Source organism: Mustela nivalis (genome assembly GCF_964662115.1).
Source record: "Mustela nivalis genome assembly, chromosome: 7".
NCBI classification, from domain to species: Eukaryota; Metazoa; Chordata; class Mammalia; order Carnivora; family Mustelidae; genus Mustela; species Mustela nivalis.
In genome coordinates, this window is record NC_139026.1 from 136,237,460 (window position 1) to 136,263,755 (window position 26,296).

The following is a 26,296-nucleotide window of genomic DNA, read 5'->3' on the forward strand; positions in this document are numbered from 1 at the left end:
TTCAGTAATTCTCTGCAAGTACAGCATGGTGAACCTGTCAAGACCCACCCACAGCAGTTTAATTTCCTATCAACCTTAATTACAAGTGTAATTGAGAAATGAGATCTAAGACATCTTTTGGGGTCTACAGCTACCTTATTTCTATTTTAAAGAATAATTACAAGAGTGGTCACCATCTAAAAAGAACTTTGGAAGGTTCTATATCAAAGCCTGGGGTAGAGCTTCCCGCAAGGCAAAGCTTGGAGACTTGTGTTATAAGTGGTTCTTCATTTTAACTGAGCTGAGAAACAGTGGCTCGCAGGGCCATTACTGGGCATTTATATCTAGCTTCTTCTAAAAAGCATTCCAAGTGGTAGTAATGTGACATAAAAGGGGGTACATTGAGGACTGTCCCAGTTTGGGGGGACATAGGAATTGGTGACCTATGGAGGCCAAAAATAGGGCACTGAAAACAAACAAGACTCCAGGCTCCTTCCTCATATTCCTGTCTGTGTCTGTCACAGATGTGCTGGCACGTTTTGTCTGGGGGACAAAGAACAGCACTGTTTAATCCTCCTGTCCATGCCAGAGTCCAAAGGGGATCATTACCTTCTGCCTCCTGAAATTCCCTTTGCAGCTTCATCTGGGTGAAGCTCTCTCAATTGCCTGGGGGGTGTTGCTGCACCCTGGGAAGGAGCTGCCACATTTTCTTCCCAGCTAGGTATTTCGGTCATGGCCAGGGTTAACACCGCACAGTTTGAGTTTGGCCCCAGTATATAAATCACACTGGGGTCTTTTGCAGGAAAATGCATCGAGCTGGGCAGCAAGTGTCGGTTCACTGGAGCATTATGTGTCTGTCTCCTGTGCAAAACTGGTTTAATTGTGCCTGAAAAGTACAACCAATTGGCTAATCTTGTTTTTAAGAAAGGAATTATTTTAGAGCTTTTTTTTTTTTTTTTTTTTGGACTGGTAAATATAATACAAGACAATGGTTTTGTGTTCAGGTGAAAAATAGTTCACTTAAAATGTTTCGACCCCACCAAAATCATTAAAACCAATTGGACTTCTCTGTGTAAGACCCAAAATAATTCCGCTTGGTTTTCTGGCAAGTAATTATGCTTTTTCTAAACAGCACTGAAAGTAATGTAATTGTAAAGGGGATAAGAAGATTATTAGGAAAAGATTATACGTGTTTGTTTAAATTCCTAGACAGACCTTCATAACATAAGGAAAAGGAACCAAGTTTGTTAGAATGAAATCCAGGTGACACGTTCTATTATTTCTCTGACTCTTTGGAGAAACAGATACTAAGATGATAATTTCAGTTCCCCAAGGGAACTAAGAAAACCTGGACAAGATGTTGGTTTTAATAATGGTATTTCAAGCTGGTCCTAACCTTAATTGTAGTATGGGGTGGAACTCTAGTCAGGGAGTGGTGTATTTAAAAGCCACCAAGAGGTTTCAGCCTGAGAGCAGAACCAACGAAAGGGAATCATTAACCACAGAAGTGACTGAAGTGGTTTAATAATTATGTTATTTCAAGGGAAAAAAGGATCTGCCTAAAGTAAAAGGGGGGAAAAGAAGGGCTGATAAGTAGAACTTACTTCTACCCTAGGTAGTCAGCTCGTGAGACTACCAGTGGGAAAGGTCTATTAACTAATTGATCTGCTAGACTCGATAGGGAGCTCCAGCTGGAGATCAAAGAACATTCTCCGCAGCAAAGGCAAGCAGCAACCTTGGACCAGATGTTTTCCTTCCAGCTCTGTCATGCTTTATAACGGTAGAGTGCGGCTGAATCTGGCCATCGGCCTGGTCCACCCGGCCACTGACATAGAAAGCAAGGGGTAGGCGTGTGCACATATGTGCACGCGTGTGAGCGCACATGCTTGAAAAAGAGACAGGAGCAGCTTCAAAGTCAAAAAGGGTCAGAACTTAAGATTAGATTGGGAACTAAGAAATTATTTTTTCTTTATTTATTTGCAAAGTGAACGGGGCCAAATTAAATCAATTGCCAGATTTTCAAAAGGTTCCTGTATCTTAATTGTCCTACGATTCTATTTATAGGAGCTTAACACAAATGCATCGTAATACATGTCTGTTCAGGAAAACCAAGTATGTTTTGAATAATGGATGAAATTACAAAAATTCAACTATTAGCGTTAGCGTATGTGTTTTCCTTTACGATTAGAACAAAAGGGAGAGTTAACAGTGGAAGCGCGGTTTTTCCTTTCGGTCATTACCCTGGAACGGTTTGTTTACATGTGTTGCCCACCTTTATCCTTTCCAGCTCTGTGTACTCTGGTTCTGGTTTTTTCACATCTGGGTAAGGTATTATTTATGATCAGGCAGGATATATTTGGTTTAGAAGTTTCTTTGAAATGTATGTATGTATAATTCTTTTCTATGCACTTTTCAAAGATTCCTACAGTATTAGACATTTTGAAAAATGAGATGTCTAAAATTACCTTGATGTGGTTAGCTTGGTATGATCCATAGTTTTTCTTAAAATACTACCTTGCTTCCCTAGTTGATCAAAAATATCACTAAAAAGTCATTAGTTCATCTGATTGGGAGATGTATTGGGGTTCAGGAATGTTCAGATTGAAAATTCATTGATGACAGGCAGTCAGATTTCCTATAAAAGGAAAATTCCCCTTAAATGTTTGTACTTTTCTTTTCTTTTTTTTTTTAAATTTTAGAGAGAGAGAAATATGGTATGCACACAACCAGGGGCAGGGGCAGAGGACAGGGAGAGAATCCTTAAGCAGACTCCGTGCTGAGTGTGGAGTCCACATGGGGTTCCATCCCAGAACCTTGAGATCATGACCTGAGCCGAAATCAAGAGTCACCCACTTAACTGACTGAGGCACCCAAGTACCTCTGAAAGTTTGTACCTTCATGGTGCCCAAAATTCTAAAGTGATTCTTCATTTTTTTTTTTTTTTAAGACAGAGGCTTTTGTTTCTATTAAAATTTAGCTTCTAAACTTTTCCATTCTTTTCATGTGTGTGTATGTATGTATATAAAAGAAGTATTTACTAAATGATATATTTATCGGACAATTTCCTGAAAATGTCATTTGATGGGGGGGGGGAGGAGGGAAGTGTAAAGATGGATCCCCAAAAGACAAATTCTATGTACTTTAAACTTTGCTGACTGTCTGGTTCAAGATAGCGGACTGAGCATATATATCAACCTTCACCTTTTCTCAAGGTCCCATTGAAATGATTAACTGTCCATAGTCTGTCCATGTAAAAATCTATTTAGTGCAACCACAACAATGCTGGGCATCAATAAAGGAACCATAAAGTGTGAGTAAATGCTAGTAGATAGAAAACAGATGGATTTATTTGAAAAGCAAACAGACAAACAAAAGGCAGAGAAGGGGATTCCAGAGATAAGGGACTGCTGGAAAAGCTCCAAGCTTGGAGTTATCCAACAGAAATGACAAGAGTAGGTGGCAGATGGGGGAAAGATACTCACTAATTTAAAGTTCTGGATTCAGATCTTTGAGACACCTTTCTTCAACTAGAGCTCCTGTTCTCTGCTCCTTTCCTCCCCACTCTTCAATCCCAGAACAAACATGGGAAAATTGTGCCACTGGATGAAACCAAATAATTTTGAAAGACCGAAGAAGTGTGGGAGCTAAGCTTAAAGGGAAATAGCTGAATTAACCCTCAGGCTTCCATAGCAAATGCTGGGGGTAGGCAGCTTGGCTCAGACATCTTCGCCAAAGTTCTGCAAGCCCTATGCAACCCTAGGGGGTCTCCAGATTTCCTGCTCTACACAGTCGGGAACCATGCCGGTCTGTACTTCTGCTTACCTGGGAGCCCACAGAACTCTGTCACTTAACAGAGTCCTGAGAAGCTTATGCCCCCGTGCAGGTCAGCTTTGTGCTTTGGTCACAGACGTAACACTAGATATCTGATAACACCCTCTTCCTGAGAGAGAAGGACTAATATGAATAACAAAACAACCCATCCGGAAGAAAGCAGATTTAACTCAGAGAGCTAAAAAGAACTTAAAAATTGTTTTCTGCATTTTTAGAATAATTCAGGATGATATTATATCCTTAAAATAAGAATAAGCTGTAGGGCACCTGGGTGGCTTAGTTGGTTAAGCATCTGACTCTTGGTTTTGACTCAGGTCACGATTCAGGGTCCTGGGATGGAGCCCCATGTTGGGCTCCCTGCTCAGTGGGGAATCTGCTTATCTTCCTCTCCCTCTGTGCCTTCTCCTTCTTGGACTCTTTCTATCTCTCAAATAAATAACTATATTAAAAAAAGGAAGAGGGGCGCCTGGGTGGCTCAGTGGGTTAAAGCCTCTGCCTTCGGCTCAGGTCATGATCCCAGGGTCCTGGGATCGAGCCCCACATTGGGCTCTCTGCTCAGCAGGGAGCCTGCTTCCACCTCTCTCTCCCTGCCTGCCTCTCTGCCTATTTGTGATCTTTGCCTGTCAAATAAATAAATAAGTCTTAAAAAAAAAAAAAGGAAGAATAAGTTATTATGACACAAGAGCAATCAGAAAACCAAAAGCACTCTGGATAATTAAAATTGTGATTGTTGAAATAAAAAACCAATAGCTGGATTGAAAAATACATTGGACTGGACTAATAAAATATCTTGGAATAAAAATAAAGGAAATCTTTTAATATATGAAACAAAACCCCAAAAATGTGAATGAGTGAAAAGCTGGCAAGTATGAAGACAGGAATAGAGATTGATATCCATCTCATAGGAAAGAAATGGCTAATACAAAAAACCAAAAAGGATAAATTAAAATATAGGAGAGGAAAATTTCCTCATATAGAGGAAGATATGACTCTTTAATTGGAAAAGTCTGACCAAATACTAAAACAGGTAAATTAAAAACAAAATAAACCAACCCAAAAATCTAGTGATGCTTGAGGTATACAAGGGTAAAGAAAAAATTCAAAAAAGTTTCTGGAGAGGAAAAAAAAAAGCTTACTATAGATGCTTAATAATCAGATTGACATCAGCAATACAGGACAATAGAGCAGAATCCTTCAAGTCCTCATCAGCAAGAAAACAATTGAGTTGGGACTTGACATTTTGAGATAGGATTTTAAATAAAGGGAGGCGGAGTTTTTCTGTAAGAGGCCAGAAAGTAAATATTTTGTGTTTTGTAGGTCATGTGGTTTCTCACAGCTATTCAACCCTGCAGCTGTAGCATGAAAGGAGACATAAACGATGCTGTGTTCTAACAAAACTTTATTTACAAAAACAAGGTGTGCGCTGGATTTGACCAGTGGGCCATAGTTTGCCAACACCTACTTTTGAATATAGAATTCTATACCCAGCTAAACCACCAATCAAGGATGAGGGCAAAATAAAGATATTTTTAGGCAAAAAAAAACCCCAAAAAACTCAGAAAGTTTCATAACTGTGTGAAAAGAATATTTAAGAAGTTTTTTTTTTAGAGTTTTTTTTTTGAAGATTTTATTTATTTATTTGACAGACAGAGATCACAAGTAGTCAGAGAGGCAGACAGAAAGAGAGAGGGGGGAAACAGGCTCACTGCTGAGCAGAGAGTCTGATACGGGGCTCAATCCCAGAACCCTGGGATCACGACCTGAGCCGAAGGCAGAGGCTTTAACCCACTGAGCCACCCAGGTGCCCCTAAGAAGTTCTGTTGAAGCAAAAGACAAAAGGAATAAATGAGGATGACACGAAGTAAAAGAAATAGTGGCAGCTGAGTGTGACCTAGAAGTTTGGAACATTCTCCTTATTTTTTAAAAATTTATTATTATTATTATTATATTTTTTATTAACATAGAATATCTTATTCGTTTCAGGGGTACAGGTCTGTGATTCATCAGTCTTACACAATTCACAGCACTCATTTTAGCACATACCCTCCCCAGTGTCCATCACCCAGCCACCCTATTCCTCTCATCCCCACCCCTGCATCAACCCTCAGTTTATTTCCTGAGATTAAGAGTTTCTTAGGGTTTGTCTCTCTCTCTGGTTTTGTCCCATTTCATTTTTTCCTCTCTTCCCCCTTGATCCTCTGCATTATATCTAAAATTCCACATATTAGCAAGATCATATGATAATTGTTCTCTGATTGACTTATTTCACTTAGCATAATACCCCCAGTCCCATCCACAATGTTGCAAAAGGCAAGATTTCATTTTCTGATGGCTGCATAATATTCCATGTATATATATACCATGTCTTCTTTATCCATTTATCTGTCGATGGATATGTAGGCCCTTTCCATCATTTGGTTATTGTGGACATTGCTGCTTTAAACATTGGGGTGCATGTGTCCCTTTTGATCACTACATTTGTATCTTTGGGTAAATACTCAGTAGTGCAATTGCTGGGTTGTAGGTAGCTCTAGTTTCAACTTTTTGAGGAAACTTGTCAGTGTTTTCCAAAGTGGCTGCACCAGCTTGCATTCCCACCAACAGTGTAGGAGGGTTCTCCTTTCTCCGCATCCTCGCCAACACCTGTCATTTCCTTACTGGTTAATTTTAGCCATTCTGACTGGTGTGAGGTGGAACTTCATTGTGGTTTTTATTTGTGTTTTATTTTTATTTTTATTTCCTTGCTGCCAAGTGATGTTGAGCATTTTCTAATGTGTCTTTTGGCCACCTGGATGTCTTCTTTGCAGAAATGTCTTTTCATGTCTTCTGCCCATTTCTTGATTGGATTATTTGTTCCTTGGGTGTTGAGTTTGATAAATTCTTTATAGATTTTGGATACTAGCCCTTTATCTGATATGTCACTTGCAAATATCTTCTCCCATTCTGTCTGTTATCTTTTGGTTTTGTTGACTCTTTCTTTTGCTGTGCAGAAGCCTTTGTCTTGATGAAGTCTTAATAGTTCATTTTTGCCCTTGCTTCCCTTGCGTTTGGCATTGTTTCTAGGAAGAAGTTACTGTGGCTGAGGTCAAACGGCTGCTGCCTATGTTCTCCTCAAGGATTTTGATGGATTCCTGTCTCACATTGAGGCCTTTCATCCATTTTGAGTCTTTTTTTGTGTGGGGTATAAGGAAATGGTCCAATTTCATTCTTCTGCATGTGGCTGTCCAGTTTTCCCAACACCATTTGTTGACGCGGCGGTCTTTTTCTTTTTTTTTTCTTCCTTTCTTTTTTTTTTTTTTTTTAAAGATTTTATTTAATTATTTGACAGATAGAGATCACAAATAGGTAGAGAGACAGGCAGAGAGAGAGGAGGAAGCTGGCTTTCTCCTGAGCAGAGAGCCTGATGTGGGGTTTGATCCCAGGACCCTGAGATCATGACCTGAGCCGAAGGCAGAGGCTTAAACCACTGAGCCACCCAGACGCCCCAAGACTGTCTTTTTCTTATTGGATATTCTTTCCTACTTTGTCAAGGATTAGTTGACCATAGAATTGAGGGTCCATTTCTGGTCTCTCTATTCTGTTCCATTGATCTATGTGTCTGTTTTTGTGCCAGTATTATACTATTCTGACGATTACAGCTGTGCCATAGAGCTTGAAGTCTGGAATTGTGATGCCGCCAACTTTGCTTTTCTTTTTCAACATTCCTTTGGTTATTTAGGGATTTTTTCCTGGTTCCATACAAATTTTAGCATTATTTTTTCCATTTCTTTGAAAAAAATTGATGGTATTTTGATAGGGATTGCATTTTGATGTGTAGATTGCTCTAGGTAGCATAGACGTTTTCACAATATTTGTTTTTCCAATCCATGAGCATGGAACATTTTTCCATTTCTTTTTTTCTTCCTAATTTCTTTCATGAGTGGTCTATAGTATTCTGAGTACAGCTTCTTTGCCTCTTTGGTGAGATTTATTCCTAGGTATCTTATGGGTTTGGATGCAATTGTAAAAGGGATTGACTCCTAAATTTCTCTTTCTTCTGTCTTGTTGTTGGTGTATAGAATGCAACTGATTTCTGTGCATTGATTTTTATATCCTGACACTTTACTGAATTGCTGTAGGAGTTCTAGCAGTTTTGGCATAGAGTCTTTTGGGTTTTCCACATAAAGTATCATATCATCTGCAAAGAGTGAGAGTTTGACCTCTTCTTTGTCAATTGGGATACCTTTTCTTTCTTTTTGTTGCTGAGGCTAGGACTTCTAGTACTATGTTGAAAGCAGTGGCCATAGTGTACAACCCTGCCATGTTCCTGACCTTAGGGGCAAAGTTCTCAGATTTTCCCCATTGAGAATGATATTCCTGTGGGTTTTTCATAGGTGGCTTTTATGATATTGAAGTATGTATCTTTAATCCCTACAATGTGAAGAGTTTTGGATAAGAAAGGATGCTGTACTTTGTCAAATGCTTTTTCTGCATCTATTGAGAGTATCATATGGTTCTTGTCCTTTCTTTTATTAATGTATTGTGTTACATTGATTGATTTGTAGATGATGAACCAAACTTGCAGCCCAGTTATAAATCCCACTTGGTCACGGTGAATAATCCTCTTAATGTGCTGTTGGATCCTATTGGTGAGTGTTTTGGTGAGAATTTTTGCAACCATGTTCATCAGGGATATTGATCTGTAATTCTCCTTTCTGATGGGGTCTTTGTCAGGTTTTGGGATCAAGGTAATGCTGACCTCATAAAATGAGTTTGGAAGTTTTCCTTCTGTTTTTATTTTTTGAACTGTTCCAGAAGAACAGATACTAATTCTTTTTTATGTTTGGTAGAATTCCCCTGGGAAGCCGTCTGGTCCCAGGCTCTTGTTTGTTTGGAGAGTTTTGATTACTGCCTCCATTTCCTTGCTGGTTATGCATCTGTTCAAGTTTTCAGTTTATTTCTGGTTCAGTTTTGGTAGTTTATACATCCCTAGGAATGCATCCATTTCTTCCAGATTGTCAAATTTGCTGGCGTATAGATGCTCATAATATGTTCTCATAATTGTTTGTTTTCTTTGGTGTTGGTTGTGAGCTCTCCTGTTTCATTTATGACTTTATTAATTTGGGCCCTTTCTCTTTTCTTTTTGATAAGTCTGACCAGGGGCTTATCGATCTTATTCTTTCAAAGTACTGGCTCCTACTTTCATTGATCTGTTACTGTTCTTTTGGCTTCTGTTCCATTGATTTCTGCTCTGATCTTTATTATTTCACTTCTCCTACTGGGTTTAGGCTTTATCTGATGTTCTTTTTCCAACTCCTTTAGGTGTAGGGTTTGATTGTGTATTTGAGACCTTTCTTGTTTCCCAAGAAAGCCTTGTATTGCTCTATATTTTCCTCTTAGGACTGCCTTTGCTGTGTCCCAAAGATTTTGAACAGTTGTGTTTTCATTTTCATTTGTTTCCATGAATTTTTTTTTAATTCTTTAATTTCCTGGTTGACACATCCATTTTTTAGTAGGATGCTCTTTAGTCTCCATGTATTTGAGTTCTTTCCAGCTTTCCTCTTGTGATTGGGTTTGAGTTTCAGTGCATTGTGATCTGAAAATATGCAGGGAATGATCCTTTTGGTACCAGTTGAGACCTGATTTGTGACCCAGGATGTGATTTGTTCTGGAGAATGTTCCAATGTTCCATGTGCACTAGAGAAGAATGTGTATTCTGTGGCTTTGGGATGGAATGTTCTGAATATATCTGTGGAGTCCGTCTGGTCCAGTGTGTCATTCAAAGCCCTTATGTCCTTTTTGATCTTCTGCTTAGATGCTCTGTCCATTGCAGTGAGTAGAGTATAAAATTCCCCTATTTATTTTATCATCATTGATGTGTTTCTTTAATTTTGTTATTAATTTACTTACATAGTTGGCCACTCCCATGTTAGGGGCATAAATATTTACAATTGTTAGATCTTCTTGTTGGAGAGACCCTTTAATTAGGATAGTGTCCTTCCTCATCTCTTATTACAGTCTTTGGCTTAAAATCTAATTTGATATAAGAATTGCTACCCCAGCTTTCTTTCGATGTCCATTAGCATGGTAAATGGTTTTCCACGCCCTCACTTAAAATCTGGAGGTGTCTTTGGGTCTAAAATGAGTCTCTTGAAGACAGCATACAGATAGATTTTTTTTTTAATCCAATCTGATACCCTGTGTCTTTTAATTGGGGCAATTAGCCCATTTACATTCAGGGTAACTATAGAAAGATATGAATTTAGTACCATTGTATTTTCTGTAATGTGACTGTTATTGTATATTGTTTCTTTTCCTTCCTGGCACATGTTACTTTTAGGCTCTCTCTTTTGCTTAGAGGACAGCTTTCAGTATTTCCTATAGGGTTGGTTTGGTGTTTGCAAATTCTTTTAGTTTCTGTTTGTTCTGGAAGCTTTTTTTCTCTCCTGTTTTCAATGATAGCCTAGCTGGATATAGTATTCTTGACTGCATATTTTTCTCATTTAGTACTCTGAATATAAGGATCATTCTGATCCTTTCTGGCCTGCCAGTTCTCTGTGGATAGGTCTGCTGCCAATCTAATGATTCTACCATTGTAGATTACAGACCTCTTGTCTTGAGCTGCTTTCAGAATTTTCTTTGTCACTGAGACTTGTTAAGTTTTACTATTAGATGTTGGGGTGTTAACCTATTTTATTGATTTTGTGTGGGGGGGTTCTCTGTGCCTCCTGGACTTTGATGCCTACTTCCTTTCCCAAATTAGGGAAGTTCTCTACTATAATTTTTTCCAGTATACCTTCTGCTCCTTTCTTCCTTCTTCTTCTGGGATCCCAATTATTCTAATATTTTTTGCTTTAAGGTATCAGTTATCTTGAATTCTCCCCTCATGATCCAATAGTTGTTTATCTCTCTTTTTCTCAGTTTCTTCATTCTCTGTCATTTCGTATTCTATATCACTAATTCTCTCTTCTGCCTCTTTTCTTAGCAGTTAGAGCCTCCATTTTTGATTGTACCTCATTGATAGCTTTTTTGGTTTTGACTTGGTTGGATTTTATTTTTCCAGGAAGGGATTCCCTAGTATAGTCTAAGCTTTTTTCAAGCCCAGGGAACATTGTTTTTAAAATGGCATTGGTTTATGACCTAGAGTTGACCATCTTTCCTTCTCTAAGGACTCAATCACATTAATTAGTTCTGCCTGGAACCATATTTATAGAATCCTAATGTAATTACTGTATTATCAGATCTAAATTTTAGAATCAATCTGTAGACAATGTCCTGATAACATTATCATAATCACTAAATGAGGTAAGTACACAAACTTTAACAAAATAAATGTAATAAAATGAACACAATTGGATGATTAACATGGGAGGTGAAGTGGGAAGTAGTGTGGGTGCACAAAATGTCTTACCTTTGGTACAGAGAGAGTGGAATCAAGGAATACATGTACATGTGTACTGTACTAGGATTATAATGGCCATCATCAGGAGGGCTGATTAACAATGTTATGAACCTCTAGTGAATGAAGTGATGGTGGGCAAAGGGAAATGGCAGAATGGAACTTTTCTTTCTTTATACTTTGAATTTTTTATCACATACAGATATTACCTTAATTTACAACACAATACTTAAAAATATTTCTATGAAAAATCCATTTAGGGTTGGAGACTTTGTTAACTTACAGCTTAAAGGCCATTTAAAAATGTTTTAATCTGTCATCAGGAGTAAAGTCAATTTGTGAAACATATATTTATAATTTTTCATCGGGCAAGTTCACTGAAAAGAAAATTGACAGTTTTATAAAAATTTTTTCTGAACCACTCTGATCTTTGTTAAGTAAAATCTTCTCCCTCCTAAAAAAATAAATAAATAAAAAATAAAATCCTTTCCCTACTTTTTTCCAGGGTCTCTCTCTCTCTCTCTCTCTCTCTCTTTTTTTTTTTTTTTGGTATGTCTATGATTAAAAGCATTTTTTCCCTTTTTTATTGAAATATGGTTGATACACTATTAATTAAAACTTTTGCACTGAGCATGTTATATATCTTTAATAAAGTCATGTTTTGCCTTAGCTACTCTCAGAACACTTCTTATATAAGAATTACAGAGGTGGGTGGACCACAGCCCTCAAGTTTGTAAATAAAGTTTGTACATAAAAATTTTGTAAATAAGGCTTTATTGGAGCAGTCATACATTTGTTTATATATCTTCTATGGCTGCTTCTGTAGATGCCTGCAATTCCAAAATATTTACTATCAGACCCTTTAGGAAAAGCTGACTCCTTTAGAGCATCAGAATCACCTTGGAGGCCTTGTTAAACCCAGATTGTTGGGCCCCGCCCCCCAGTGCTGGAATGGGAGTGAAGAATTTGCATTTCTAACAAGTTCCACAGGCTGTTGATACTGCTGGTTGAGGGTGTAGACAAACCTCGATTTGAATTTTGGCTTTACCCTTTGCAGGTCAGAGTTTGGCCAAGTTATTGAATTTTTATGTATCTAGGTTTGTTCATCTGCGACACAAGGCTTTTCATGGTTCTTATCTTCTCAGATTATTCTGAGAATTCAAAGAGATAATGCATGTAAAGCACTTAGCATGGCTTCTAGCATATAGTAATGACTTAATGAAATGTTTACTATAATTATGATAAAAAGCATACCTCGATGAGGGGTTGATCAGGCACGAAAGACTGTCATAGACTGGATAGGATGTCAGTTGTGGAGAAAATGGAATTTGAATAATTTTTCCAAGTCTCTAGATCTCATTCTTTGCATAAAAATTTCCCTAAATGTTGGACCAGCAGAAAAAAATAAACGACTGGCTTTAAATCATGTTTCTTGGAATGTAGTACAAATTGAAAAGATCACAAAGATCACAAAGGGAAAGTTATAGAAGTGCTTTCATATTTATTGCTCTCTTGCTTGGAGTAATTTCAAGTTTAAGAAGAAGTTCATAATTTTCCACATGTGAAGGTATGTAGTAATCCATGGTAATCAGGAAGGGGTATGTGGGGACACACATATGAAAGGAGTGGAAAAATAAACATTTTTGTCTTCAAATAATTAGTTAGCTAATTTCAGATAACATAGACCCTCATGAAACAGTTACATGGAATGTCAGGCAGAGTCTGAGAGACACAGGTAATATGTACTCTCAGGTTATAGACAACAGGGTGGAAGAATCTGGGACCACTTAAAGATCAGGTGGGATTGGTGGGGTGGGGACAATCTCCCCAGTTAGTAGGAGAAATGCTTCAGCAAGGTATGAAGATGAGGTAGTGAGCACAGAACAGTTTAAATTTAACTGGGGAGAGGGGTTGAAAAACATATGTCACCACTGAAAACAATGTAGGCAAGTAACTTTTAGAAAAGCAAATTCCACTTTTCAAGCATGCACACATGTTATGACACCTGTTTTTTGGAAGTTGCCTTGAAAATACTAATGTAGTCTAATGTTCAATAATTGTGACCGATAAAGCACCTGGCTAAAAAATAGAAAAGAAAAAACTTGCTAACTTTGAAAACTCTGTCAACAGATTCAGTGTACTCTTTGAAGTCATCAGAGGAGATGAACTGGAACAGGACCAGAATTTTCCCCATCTTTTCTTATCAAGGCATAAAGGCTGAGACAGATCACGTTTGTGGCCAGAGAGAGCAGTGTGCTGGGAAACTTGGCTTGGATCTTGGATCTCAAAGTGGGTAATTATTCATCGACTGAGCTGCAGTTACAGACAACTTTTCCTGAGTGTCAACAAGGGGACGGTTGAGGAGAATGTTCTGATGGAGCCATTTATCTCTTTGTGCCTGTGTCAAGGGCTCATAACTATCTATATGCAGTGAAGACAACTTCTCCGTAGCTTGGGGTGGGGGTGTGGCTGCCTGTCTGAATGCTGGGTCCTGGGGTGGAACCCAGGCTTGTTCAAGCTCAGTTCATCAAGAAAGGAAGGCACCTGGGTGGCTCAGGGGTTAGGCCTCTGCCTTCAGCTCAGGTCATGATCTCAGGTCCTGGGATAGAGCCCGATGCAGGTGCTCTGCTCTTTGGGGAGCCTGCTTCCCTCTCTCTCTCTGCCTGCTCTCTGCCTACTTGTAATCTCTCTGTCAAATAAATAAATAAAATCTTAAAAAAAAAAAAAAAAGCAATGAGAATCATCTTCCTGATGCAGAGCAAGTCTAGCCACACCTCATCTCTGTGTGTAACAGAATCATAATTGTATCAGGTGATAACACTGGCGGGACTAATGAGGTGACCTCATGAAAGAGAAAGGGGGCGGTGCCTGGGTGTCTCAGCTGGTTGGGTATGGGAATCTTAATTTTGGCTCAGGTCATCATCTTGGGGTCTTGAGATCCAACACCCACTGGGCTCTGTGCTGGGTGTAGAGCCTGCTTGGGATTCTCTCTCCCTCTCCCTCTACCCCTTCCCCCCACCTCCAGCTCACACTCTTGCTCTTTCTCTCAAATAAATAAAGAAAATAAAGTAAAAGAGAGAGGATACTATTTCCTGCTGATTAGAGGGATGTTACCCCTGGCTTAGTCCCAATGAAGACAGGCATAGTTTGTCATGGTCTGTCACTCATTTATCTCTAGTTTTTAAATTGCCAGGAGAGGAGATTTATGGAAAACCTCTGAGACTTCTCTTGGGGAGATCGTTTGGTCCACCCACCCTTCACAGAACCCACTCCAGACTAATCGCCTTAGCAGTCAGACAGATTACTAGAGACCCCGTTTCTTGGAGCTGTCTTTCTTTAACAAAGCAAATATTGTACAGTTTGATGCATTTTGTTCTCCCTGTGTTGTAAATTAATTTTAAGCATATTTCTAGGTGGAAGACTGGGACGATTTAGAAAACAACCACAGAAATACTTTAATGTCAACTCCTCAATTTTATTTCACTTTCATGGGCAGCAACTGCTAGTGAATCCTCCCATTTCTAGCAAGTTCTTCAAGGTCACTCTTTGATCATGATTTCTCTGCCACATGAGCAAAGCTATTGCTGGTTCTTGTCAACTTTTATTGTCAACAATTCTTTTTTTTTTTTTTTCCCCAAGAATTCATTTATTTATTTGACAGAGAGAGATCACAAGTAGGCAGAGAGGCAGGCAGAGAGAGAGAGAGGAGGAAGCTGGCTCTCTGCCGAGCAGAGAGCCCGTTGCGGGGCTCAATCCTAGGACCCTGAGATCATGACCTGAGCCGAAGACAGAGGCTTAACCCACTGAGCCACCCAGGTGCCCATATTGTCAACAATTCTTGAGAACTTTAATTGTCAACAATTGACAGTTGTTTTTGTCAACAATTATTCTTACTATTCTCTCCACCAATAAATTAGATAATGAGGGATAGCTCTAGATTCATGTGTTTATCAAAGTCTGTCACCTGCTTTGGAACCTCACTTAAATTATCCATGTCTTGGGGCACCTGGGTGGCTCAGTGGGTTAAAGCCTCTGCCTTTGGCTCGGGTCATGATCCCAGGGTCCTGGGATTGAGCCCCACGTCGGGCTCTTTGCTCTGCAGGGAGCCTGCTTCCTCCTCTCTCTCTCTCTGCCTGCCTCCCTGCCTACCTGTGATCTGTGTCTGTAAAATAAATAAATAAAATCTTAAAAAAAAAAAAATTTAACCATGAACCATGTCTTAAGTTAAGCTTCTCAGAGACAGACTTAATAGTCCCTTAGTAAAGTTTTACCAATGGACTTACTAGAGGAAACCAATCCTCTCTATTTAAAATGTATATATACATTTATATATATATATATAAAATATGTAAAATGTATATTTTATATACATATAAAATATATATTTGTGTATATATATGCAGATACAAAAATGTAATTTTATGTTTATATATAAATGAATATATTTTATATAATATTATATACATGTTTCCATATAAAAATATAAATTTATATTTATGTGTAGAAATAAAATTATGTATATATTTGCATGTATATATATAAATATAATTTGTCACTAAATAGTATATGTCTATCCACAAATCACTTAACCTCCCTCCCTAGCCTTATATTCCTGATCAGGAAGCAGAGGTGAATTCACTGAGTTTTCTTTCTTTCTCTTTCTTTCTTCCTTCTGTTCTTCCTTCCAACCCTTCCTTCCTTCTTCTTTCTTTTTAGTTATCTGAGTTTTCTTAGACATCTCAATATGTATCATATTTTCCTTGTATATCTCAAATTTTTATTTTATTATTAATTAATTAATTAATTTTAAAAGAAATTTTATTTATTTACTTGAGGGAGAGAGAGCACAAGGGGAAAGGGGCCAAGGACAAAGCAGACTCCCCACTGAGCAGGGAGCCAGGCACGGGGCTCAATCCCAGAACCTGAAGATCATCATCTGGGCAAACACCCAACTGACTGAGAGCCACCCAGGGGCCGCACAAAATTTTTTAAAAACATTACTTCAAATTTACATTTCTTCTGCATTCTAATATTTAAGTCAGCAAGAGTCAAGCATTGAAAAATGCGGATCCAGCTTTTTCCATTTTGAATTTTCCAAGATTATTTTCTTCCTTCCGTGAAGCCCTCTGGGAGTACTGTTCAAAGAAGAGCTCAGTGAGGGCAGAACACAAGCTCTGGTGCACTCTTTGGCGGAGAGGGTTGACTGAGGTATTTTGACTGGCATTTTGCGGCTTTAATCAGGAAATGAGAGGGTTCCCCAAGAGGACACTCCAGGGACTTTCGACAAGAAGGTGGAGGCCCCTGGGTGTTGGCATCACTTCACTGGCTCACTCCATGCTTCTCTAGTTCAAGGAGGGGGCTTTGTGAGGTGACTATGACAGGTTGGAGGTTTGAGGTGACTTTTGGGGGGCATCTCACCAATAGGTCCCAAAGATGCTTCCTCATGATTGAAGTAAAAACAAGACAGAACAAAGTCCAGCCACCAGACTCTTGAGCTCTCCTGCTAATTGGTTCAGGTAAGTCACAAAGGAAAGCAACAAAAGATATGAAAATATTATTGAAGAGGGTGACACTCTCAAAAAAGCAGGAGTTTCCTGCCATCTTACCTCACGAAGAACACTCATTTTGATAAGGACCACAGAGGAGAGTGCTGTGGTGGGGATCTGGGAGTCTGTGGAGGACACCAGCCTGAGATTGGATGCACTAAACAGGGTAAGAGGAACAGTTTCACTTCACCTGTGACTCCCTCAGCCAAGGGCCAAGAGGGCCCTTCTCGCCAGAGATTTCTCCAGAAAGAAAAAGTGAGAGTGTGGGAGTGGGTGTCTGGCTTTCCCAAGTGTATGTGGCACTGCTTGATAACCCCCCAGATTGCTGAGGGGGGCACAGAGAGGGGTCTGGGGTCAGGGCAACGGCTGCCACGGCTCATAGACGGAGGGCAACAATGGAACTAGAATCCTACTAACTGCTTTGCAGACTCAGTCAGGAGGGTCACCTTGCCTGTGACTCTCCCCAGCTGGCTCTCAGGCACCCCCAGTGCTGCACACATCTCATCTGGCACACCCCCACCCTGTGGCTAGTGCTCCCTGCGCCCTGAGGGCACTGCATTACAGCCTTTGTGGATGTTAGTGAGTCTGATTGTGAAGAAGCTCAGAGCCAAGCACTAAGAACATGCAATCTTGAGCATTCCTTGCCAACAGCGGACAAAAGGTGTGAGGCAGGGGTAACTGTAGAAAAGATCTGCACAGCCTTGGGATCCCTCACGGAGCAGATAAGAGGGATTTCTCTTCTGAAATCAGTCAGTAAAGCCTGGAGGAGGGGACTGCTTCTTCAAATGGGAAGACTTCAAGGAACAGGAAAAACGAGGAAATATACCAAAGGTTAAAACAATTCAGAGAGAGTATGAGAAACCTGTACATCTCTGAATCTTTTAGAAAAATGAGACAGACAAGCCTGCCTTTCTACCTGGACCCCACTCTGAGGTTCTACTAGTTCAGCAGAAGCAGGAAGTTTTAGTGGTTTGGGGGTTAATAAGTTTAAATAACTTTAAAGATGGTCTCATATAACAAAATGTTGCCGAACATGAGATAGAGCCAGAAGAGTCTGCCTTATTGACTTTTGTAATTGAAATGAATCCATTGCAAGTTTTTCTGAACCAATTGGTAAAGATTTTTTTCAGAGTGACTTGCATTCGTAGAATAGATTTAATTTTTTTTTTTAAAGAACATTTTGTGTAAGTCTAAAACATGTCTTTTTTTAATGAAACTTTTCAGTTGGGATAAGTGCAAATTCAGCTCTGATTCGATAACTTCTAGTTAAACTAGACTAGCCAGACTAAACCAGGACTTGACAAACCTTAGCTAGTAGACTAAATCTGGCTTATCTCCTGATTTATACAGCCCCTGAGCTGAGACTAAAATTTTTAACGGATAGAGAAAAAGAAAAAAAAAAAGAATATTTTGACATAGGTGAAGATTATATGAAACTCAAATTTCCATAAATAATGTTATATTGGAACATGCAAAAAACCAAAACATAATTTAAGGCTATTTGACCATATTTATTACAATTTAGGGGCACCTGGCTGGCTCAGCTGGTGAAGCATGTGATTCTTGATCGTGAGTTCAAGCCCCATACTGAGTGTAGAGTTACCTTCCAAAAAAAAAAAAATAATTCAGCAATTTCACTTTTCTTACAAATATGCTCACCTGGATGCGTACATTTTATATATAGGTCATTCCTTACAGCATTATTTGTAATGGTAAAGCACAGAAACAACCTCAGTGCTCATGAATTGTGGGTCGGTCATACACATGAATGCTATATGGCCAGTAAAAAGTGCGGCAATGGATCCGTAGGTATAGAGTAACCCCCAGGGGTATTAGTTTCCTATTATTGCAGGAACGAAGGACCACAAACTTGGTAGTTTAAAACAAACAACTTTATTATAATTCATATACAGAGGTTAGAAGTCTAGAATCAGTTTCACCCGGCCAGAGTCAAGGTGTTGGCCATGCTGATTCCTTACGGAGCCTCCGGGGAAGAATCCTTTTCTTTGTCTTTTCGGCTTTTAACTGCCTGTGTTCCTTGGCCCATAACTTCTTCCTTGATCTTCAAATCTTTGACCTTCTGATCTTCACTTCCATCCTCTGATCTTTTTCTCTGCCTCCCTCCTGTGTTGGGCTGCCCGGAGAATCCAGGCTAATCCACAATGATCTCTCCTCAGGATCTCTCATTCAATCAGATCTACGAAGTTCTGTTTGCCAAGTAAAGTTCATGGGGTCTGAAAATGTGGGCATCTTTGGGGGGCTATTCCTTAGTCTTACAAACTAGAACATACTTTTAGGCAAGCATAGCCAGGTACATAATGGCATGAATGGAATGCTATCATACGTGTTAAAAAAAATGGGATAGGTATCTAATCTGTGTGTGTGTGTGTGTGTGTGTGTGTATGTGTATACATAATATGTATATCTGTATTCCCAGATATATGTATATCTGTATTCTGTATTATCAGAGAAAGTCTATATACATATGTATATATATATATTCCCAGGTGTTTCTGAAAAGACAACTGGGAATCTGGGAACAGAGAATTTGGGGCTGAATGGGGGTCATGAATGGGAAGAAAATTTGCCTTTTGTAACTTTTTTACTTTTTAAATAGAACAGGCTTCTATTCTATACAAATTAAACCATGGTTCTGGTCTCTTTCTTACCAAACCTTCACAAGAATTTTGATTGGCAGGTCCTTGTCGGTTTTACCTTTTGGTTACTAACTTATGATAATAAGAGAGAAACTAGGGGCACCTGGGTGGCTCAGACGGTTAAGTGTCTGCTTTCAGCTTGGGTCATGATCCCAGGGTCCTGGGTTTGAGCCCCATGTTGGGCTCCCTGCTCAGCGGGGAGTCTGCTTCTCCCTCTCCCTCTGGCATTCCCCCCAAGCTCGCGCTCTTTTGCTCTCAAATAAATAAATAAATAAATAAAATCTTAAAAAAAAAAAGAGAGAGAGAAAATAAAAGAAAGGTAGAAAAACCCAGTTTAATGATAATCCTTGAACTGGTTTTCAGTACCAAGGATAACTGAATATTGCCTTGCCTTTCCCCTTCAGGACTCCAGGTGAGAGACAACTGAAACCGTGCCCCACAGGGTTAAGGAGGTTGAAACTAAAAGAGAGTTTAAAGCTTGTTTTTCAGAGAACTGTTTCTCCCCAGTCCGCTATTGTGTGTCTTTTTTCAGAGCCCGCTAATAAGTCCACTAGCTGTCTCTGCAGAAGCCTGGACTCAAGGTCAACTGATAGGGTTCCGGCCTCTAAACCAGCGAGGAGGGCCTTGCATTCCTCCCCAGAGATAAGGAGCCCACGACCTGATCTGGTTTATACTGGCTCTCTGAGCTCCCCAGTAGTCCCCTCTCCCTGTCTCGACATAATCCCCCGGCTCAGGGGATGAATTGAGCCTCCGTGTGATGTCGGTCTCTGCCTGAAACGAACATGGGATGTCTGTTACAGGTGTTCCTCATGAATCGCCATATATCCCCACCACTTTCACCATGTTTGTAGTCTCAACCCCTAGGATCATAAAAAACTTGTCATTGCCCCCCTGCGGGGCAGCAGATCAGAGGCTTGCCCCCCAGTCTCCCGGTTTGGCTGCCCTAGAATAAACTCCTTCCTTGCTACCAGCCTGATGTCCAGTTGGCTGACGAATGTGGGACCGGCTTTGCTGCACATCGGGCAGAGACCTGGGTTTGGTTATGTGGCTGCTCTCTATTGCACGGACCCTCTGTGAGGGCAGAGCTCTTGGGGCCTTCAGCCCAGTTTCTCTTGAAAGAGGCTCTTTGCCAAGATTCATCAGAAGGCAAAGAAAACCCTCTCCTGAGCTCTGGCGGATAGCACCGCTTTTCCCAAAATTCTTTGAGGAGTCGTAGGCAAGACGTTTTTTTCTAGTTGTCTTTCCATTGGAAGATCTGTTTCTCGGACGGTATTGTCATTTCAGAGGCAGGACGACTTTGCAATCATCGTGTTCAGACTTCTCCTTTGAAAGCTGAGGAAACAGATGGATATGGATGAGATGAGCTCATGGTCAGTGCCAAGTGCAGCCCATGAAGCACAGTGAGGACTCCCTGCGCGGGGACAGCATGCCAGGCATTGGGCGGGCCGCAGAGCTGAGGAGGGTGACCTGTTCTGAAGGAGCTCCCAGTACCAGACTGCTGTCGAGAGGGGTGGACAAGGGGGCCTGGGGCGAGAGGCCTAGTTCCCAGTAAGTAAACGGCCGGTCTCACGGGGTACACGGGGCTACGAATGAAGTGTGACAGATGAGTTCGCGTGCGTCGGGAGCTGATGTCCCAGGACAGGGGAGCAGACCAGCACGAGGACACCTGGCAGATCGTGGGCTCTGTGGGCGGCTCGGTAGTTGCAGAGCAGAAAGAACAAGGAGGAAAGTCGGCGAGGAAGTTGAGAAGTAGAGGTGCAAGATCAGGAAAGGTCTTGTACCTAGGTGGGTTTTTTTTTCTTTACAGAAAGGTAAGCCCAAACTTTCTGGAAAGGGCCATACATCAAATGTTTTAGGCTTGGCAGTCAATACGTTATCTCTGTGTACCCGTAATCCTGTTGTATTCTTGTACAGCTCATGAAACATGAAAAACCATTTCCCCCCTCCTTTTTTTTTTAAGTGGGTTTCATGCCTAGCATAGGGCCGAAAGTGGAGCTTGAATTTACAACCTGAGCTGAGATCAAGAGGCTGAGGCTTGACCAACTGAGCAGCCCAGGCGCCCCCATGCAAAAACCATACGTACCTTGCAAGCCGGATTGAGCTCACAAGTCATAGTTTGCTAACCTGTGTAGGCAATGAAAAGCCATCGGAGATATTTTTTTTCTACTCTTAAAAAAACTGAAGTGTAGGGGCACCTGGGTGGCTCAGTGGGTTAAAGCTTCTGCCTTTGGCTCAGGTCATGGTTCCAGGGTCCTGGGATGGAGCCCCGCATCGGGCTCTCTGCTCGGCAGGGAGCCTGCCTCCCGCTCTCTCTCTGCCTGCCTCTCTGCCTACTTGTGATTTCTGTCTGTCAGATAAATAAATAAAATCTTTAAAAAAAAAAATTGAAGTGTAATTAACATACAGTGTTATATAAGTTTCAGACGTACCATAGAGTGATTCAACCATTCTGGATATTATGCAGCATCGAACATGATGGGATGATGAGTGTACGTACTTTTATTCCCCATCACCCATTTCTCCCATCCCCCCACCCACCTTCCCTCTTGGGAACCATGGGTTTGTTCTCTATAGTTAAGAGTCTGGGTTTTTTCTTTTTCATTCTTTTTTTGGGGGGTGTTGTCTCTTGTTTTTCCTTTGTTCATTTGCTTTTTTCTTAAATTCCACGCATGAGTGAAATCGTACAGTATTCGTCTTTCTCTGACTTAATTCACCCAGTGTATTACTAATCTCTAGATCCATCCATGTTGTTGCAAATGGCACAGTTTCATGCTTTTTTGTGGCTGAGAAATATTCCATCTTACAGATACATACTTACACATCCCGCATATTCTTTATCCATTCACCTATCAGCGGACACTGGGACTGCGTCCCGAACTTGGCTACTGTCAGGAATGCTGCAGTAAACATAAGGGTGTATATATCTTTTCAAATTAGTGTTTTCATTTTCTTGTGCAATAGTGTGATTATGGGCTCATAGGAGGGGAAGGGCAGAGGCAGAGGGAGATGCAGGCTCCCTGCTGAGGAGGGAGTCCGACGCAGGACTTGATCCCAGGACCCTGAGCTCATGACCTGAGCTAAAGGTCGATACTTAACTACTGAGACACCCAGGTATCCCAGGATAATTCTATTTTTAATATTATGAGGAACCTCCATGCTGTCTTCCCCCGTGGCTGCACTGGCTTGCCTGGCCATTGGAGACTTCTAGGCAGGACGTGACGTGATCAGATCTGAGCTTTGGAAAGAGAACTCTGGTGACAGAGAGACTGGGGGCTGTAGGGACAGTTAGGTGGGAGGGGGTATGTCCAAGAAGACCTCTAAGGAGGTTCATCATGATAGTCCAGGGAGAAATAATGAGGACCAGAACCAGGGTGGTGACGTCACTTCTTGGCAGCTGGGTCCCTTGCAGATATGCAAGAATGACCAGATGTGGTGTTACCTTTCTCTCTCCCTCCTTCTCACAAGCTTCTTGGGACACTCTTCTTGTCTACTGGGAGTGAGGGGGACAAGTGTTGTCATGAGCTTCGGGCCCCCTCTGTTTGGGCACAGCTTCACCCTGGGGGACAGCACAAGCCCTCTGAGCAGGACCCCCCCCCCCTTTTCCTAGTAGCCCCAGGAACATGGTGGGGTCTGGTTCAGATCTCCCGCCTCCTGTTCAGGCTCATACTGGGTTATGCTGACTCTTCTTTCCTTTGGGGGTCAAAGACGCTCGTTTTCTCTTTGAAATAAGCTTTTGCACAGAATTATCTTACTGTGTCTGGCAGCACCACATTTGGGCATTTATTCCAACTTCATTCTAATTGCCTGGAGTGCAGCTCAAGTGTTGGGCTTTTCTCCCCATCTCTTTTGTTCAGGGCCAAGAAGAGTTTCCTGTTTCAGGTGTAAAAGATCGGGCAGGAGCAAAGGGACCCTGAAGAGGGTTTAAGTCCCGTCTTTTCCTTCGCCGGGCGCTGATTACATCGTCCCTGCTTGTGGGAACGGGGCCGCGTCCCAACAGACTGTTTGTGTACACGCTCTTTGCATGTTTTCTGTCACTTAGATTTCTGCTGCTATTTATTGACCCGTTTCCTTTTATCCCGGGGACCATCTCTTCTTCCCTTATCTGTCCGTCCCTGTTTCTCTGTAACTGCCTCTTTCATCTCTTCAGGGTTATCTTTTCTCCCCCCAGGACATGGATACTTTTTTCAAGATTTTCTTGCCGTTCCCAGGGTAGAATTCCTGCCCTTTTTACCTCTGTTTCCTCCTCAAATGCTTTATTGCAATTTCTTGAATTACATCTCTAATAAGTGGCTTAAACATCTTGATCAGTGTGTGTTTTCGAATGCTTCAAATATAGAGGACCACAGAAGAGATTTTCTACTTTCCTTTTTTCTGCTGTTTCCCCGGTGGGGTTTGGGGATATAAGGATTTGCCTTCAGCTGAGTGGGAGAGGGGTGCCAGACTCAGGATATAGCCCCCCCCCCCAATCCTTGTTGATGGGTCTTTGTTTTGGTGGTGAGGTCCCTCATTTACATCACAGATAGCAAAGTTTTTGGCCTAGAATGTTACCTCCTTTTGCCATACCTGCTTTAGTCAGGGCCGGTCTTTATTTTCCTTCTTGTTTATGTACTTGATTCTCGGGATCATTTTATGAATCTCTCCAAACACGGAAGTCGGATATTCCAATCTGGACCTTAAACTCTTCACCGGAGACGGTACAGATAGGGTGAGTGACCTCTTACCTAGCCAAGTAAGTTCCAAATAGGAACATTCTGTTCTGGGGTCCTCAGGGGTCCTGTGGTGACAGTAATGATGATGGTGGCCATAAGCGCTTTCGGTGACATTTATCCCGTGCTTACCATAGGCCACATACTGTGCTAAGCTCTTTGTTAATGTTCTTTATGTGGCCCTCAAAGCAACCCTCTTAAAAAAAAAAAAAAAGATTTTAGTTATTTATGTGAGAGAGTGAGAGGAAGCATGAGCAGGGACATGAAGCAGAGGGAGAGGGAGAAGCAGACTTTCCGCTGAGCAGGGAGCTCAGTGCAGGGCTCCATCCCGGGACCCCAAGATCAGGACCTGAGCCAAAGGCAGATGCCCAACCAAATGAGCCATCCAGGCGCCCCTGAGTTACAGACTTTTATCCTGTCATTTTACAAATGAGGAAACAGCCTTAGAGAGATTAATGTAGTTAGCCAAGGCTGGATGATGGCGCCGGCATCCAACTGTACTTATCGCGACATTTGTCCCCAGTTTGGATCACCATGTATACAGATGCATTTTCTTTAGGCATCATCAAAGGTTTTATCAAGCACACGAATATTAGTCACAATGCTTGGGTTGGTCCCGTTTTGTGTTCTCAACACTCATCCCTCCCATGGAGTGTAATTCAGGATCTCCACTGTTTTCTGGGATTAAGCTTCCCTTTGGGTAAGGAGCAACCAAGGTTGACATTTCAGCAGGAGGCATAGTACCCCAGGCCCAGCAGACTTTCAGGGGCTGAAACAATGTTGCAATTTCTGTTAAGATCCAAAGAGGAAAAATGAACTTCTAGATTAAAAAAAAAAAAAAAAAAAAAATGTTTTAGGGGCGGCTGTGTGGCTCAGTTGGTTAAGCAGCTGCCTTTGGCTCAGGTCATGATCCCAGGGTCCTGGGTACGAGTCTCGCATCGGTCTCCTTGCTCAGTGGGGAGCTTGCTTCTGTCTCTGCCTCTGCCTGCTACCCTGCCTGCTTGTGCTCTTGGTCTCTGACGAACAAATAAATAAAATCTTTGAAAAATGTTTTAATATGTAATACTAATATATTTGTCTTTATACCGATGCAATCATAGATGATAATTTTGATTAACTGATTGATTGAAGAAGAAACCCGCGAAGGCAAAAACGCCAGGGCCCACGAAAGTCACAACAGGGCCCTGCCAGCCTTGCATGGAGCCCACATGGGGCTCTGGGCCTCCTAGTTTCACTTCTCTTCTCAGTGGTCTTCTCAGCATGGACAGGAGAGAAATCGCAGGGTCACACCCTGTTCCTGGAGCACTTCTATCAGGACAGCTGCTTATCTCCTCGGAGCACTCTCTTCCTCACTAGCATCAAGGCGAGATGAAACGCAATCATCCTAATCTGGAATAAGAGTTCAGCTGGTATTAGTTCTCTTTTCCAGCTGCCTCCTAGTTGCAGAAGTGGCCAGAAGCCGTATCTGAAATACAGACTACGCAGGAAAGTAGCATGTAAAAGTCATAACCAAATGACTTGATCAGAGCCACCCAAATAAAAAAGTATTTTATTTTCAGGCAACACTGAACTCCTGCCCTGAATTTTTGCCTGTAGTCTTTTGAAATGTATGTGGGGTCCTGGTTTAGGATTGAGTCACTGGGTCTAGAAACAGAGTGCTTGGGTTGGAACTTGGTTCAATCACTTACAAGCTGTGGAACTTGGGGAGTAAGTAGACTTCTCTGGGCCTCGGTTTTCTCATCTGTGTAGTGGGAGTATTCACTGTAATGGATCTTATCCAGTTGTTTTGAGGATTAAATGAGTTAAACAACGGGAGCTTCTAGAATAGAGCCCAGCATATGGTGTGAACTCAATAAATATTTGTTATATTTTTACTATTATTATGAATGACCAAGAGAATGAGCTTTTTTTCAGAGCTTGGGTTCTTAGACTTTCCCTCTGTATTTATCTAGGATTCTTTGCTTTCTATGTCTGGTCATTTACCAATCACATACGAGACCCCACTCTCTCTGATGGCTATTCTAGTTTTAAAAGTCTTTATTATGATTACTCTTTTTGCAATCCTTATCAAAACACCAACAACATTTTTCACAGACTACAATAAATAATCCTAAAATTTGTATGGAATCACAAGACCCCACATAGCCAAAGCAATACCTGAGAAGGAAAAAACTGGAAGTAGCACAATCTCAGATTTCA

At 41.1% G+C, this 26,296-nt stretch overlaps 1 long non-coding RNA gene across 1 annotated transcript; it reads left to right on the forward strand.

Moving 5' to 3' along the window:
* The first annotated feature begins 1,559 nt into the window (after nucleotides 1-1,559).
* On the forward strand, nucleotides 1,560-25,802 carry LOC309868776. The gene is made up of 7 exons (XR_014313838.1): nucleotides 1,560-1,702; nucleotides 8,355-8,438; nucleotides 13,319-13,477; nucleotides 16,613-16,704; nucleotides 20,676-20,939; nucleotides 21,809-21,880; nucleotides 25,198-25,802. It is a non-coding gene; the product is annotated as an uncharacterized lncRNA (long non-coding RNA).
* The last annotated feature ends 494 nt before the right edge of the window (nucleotides 25,803-26,296 follow it).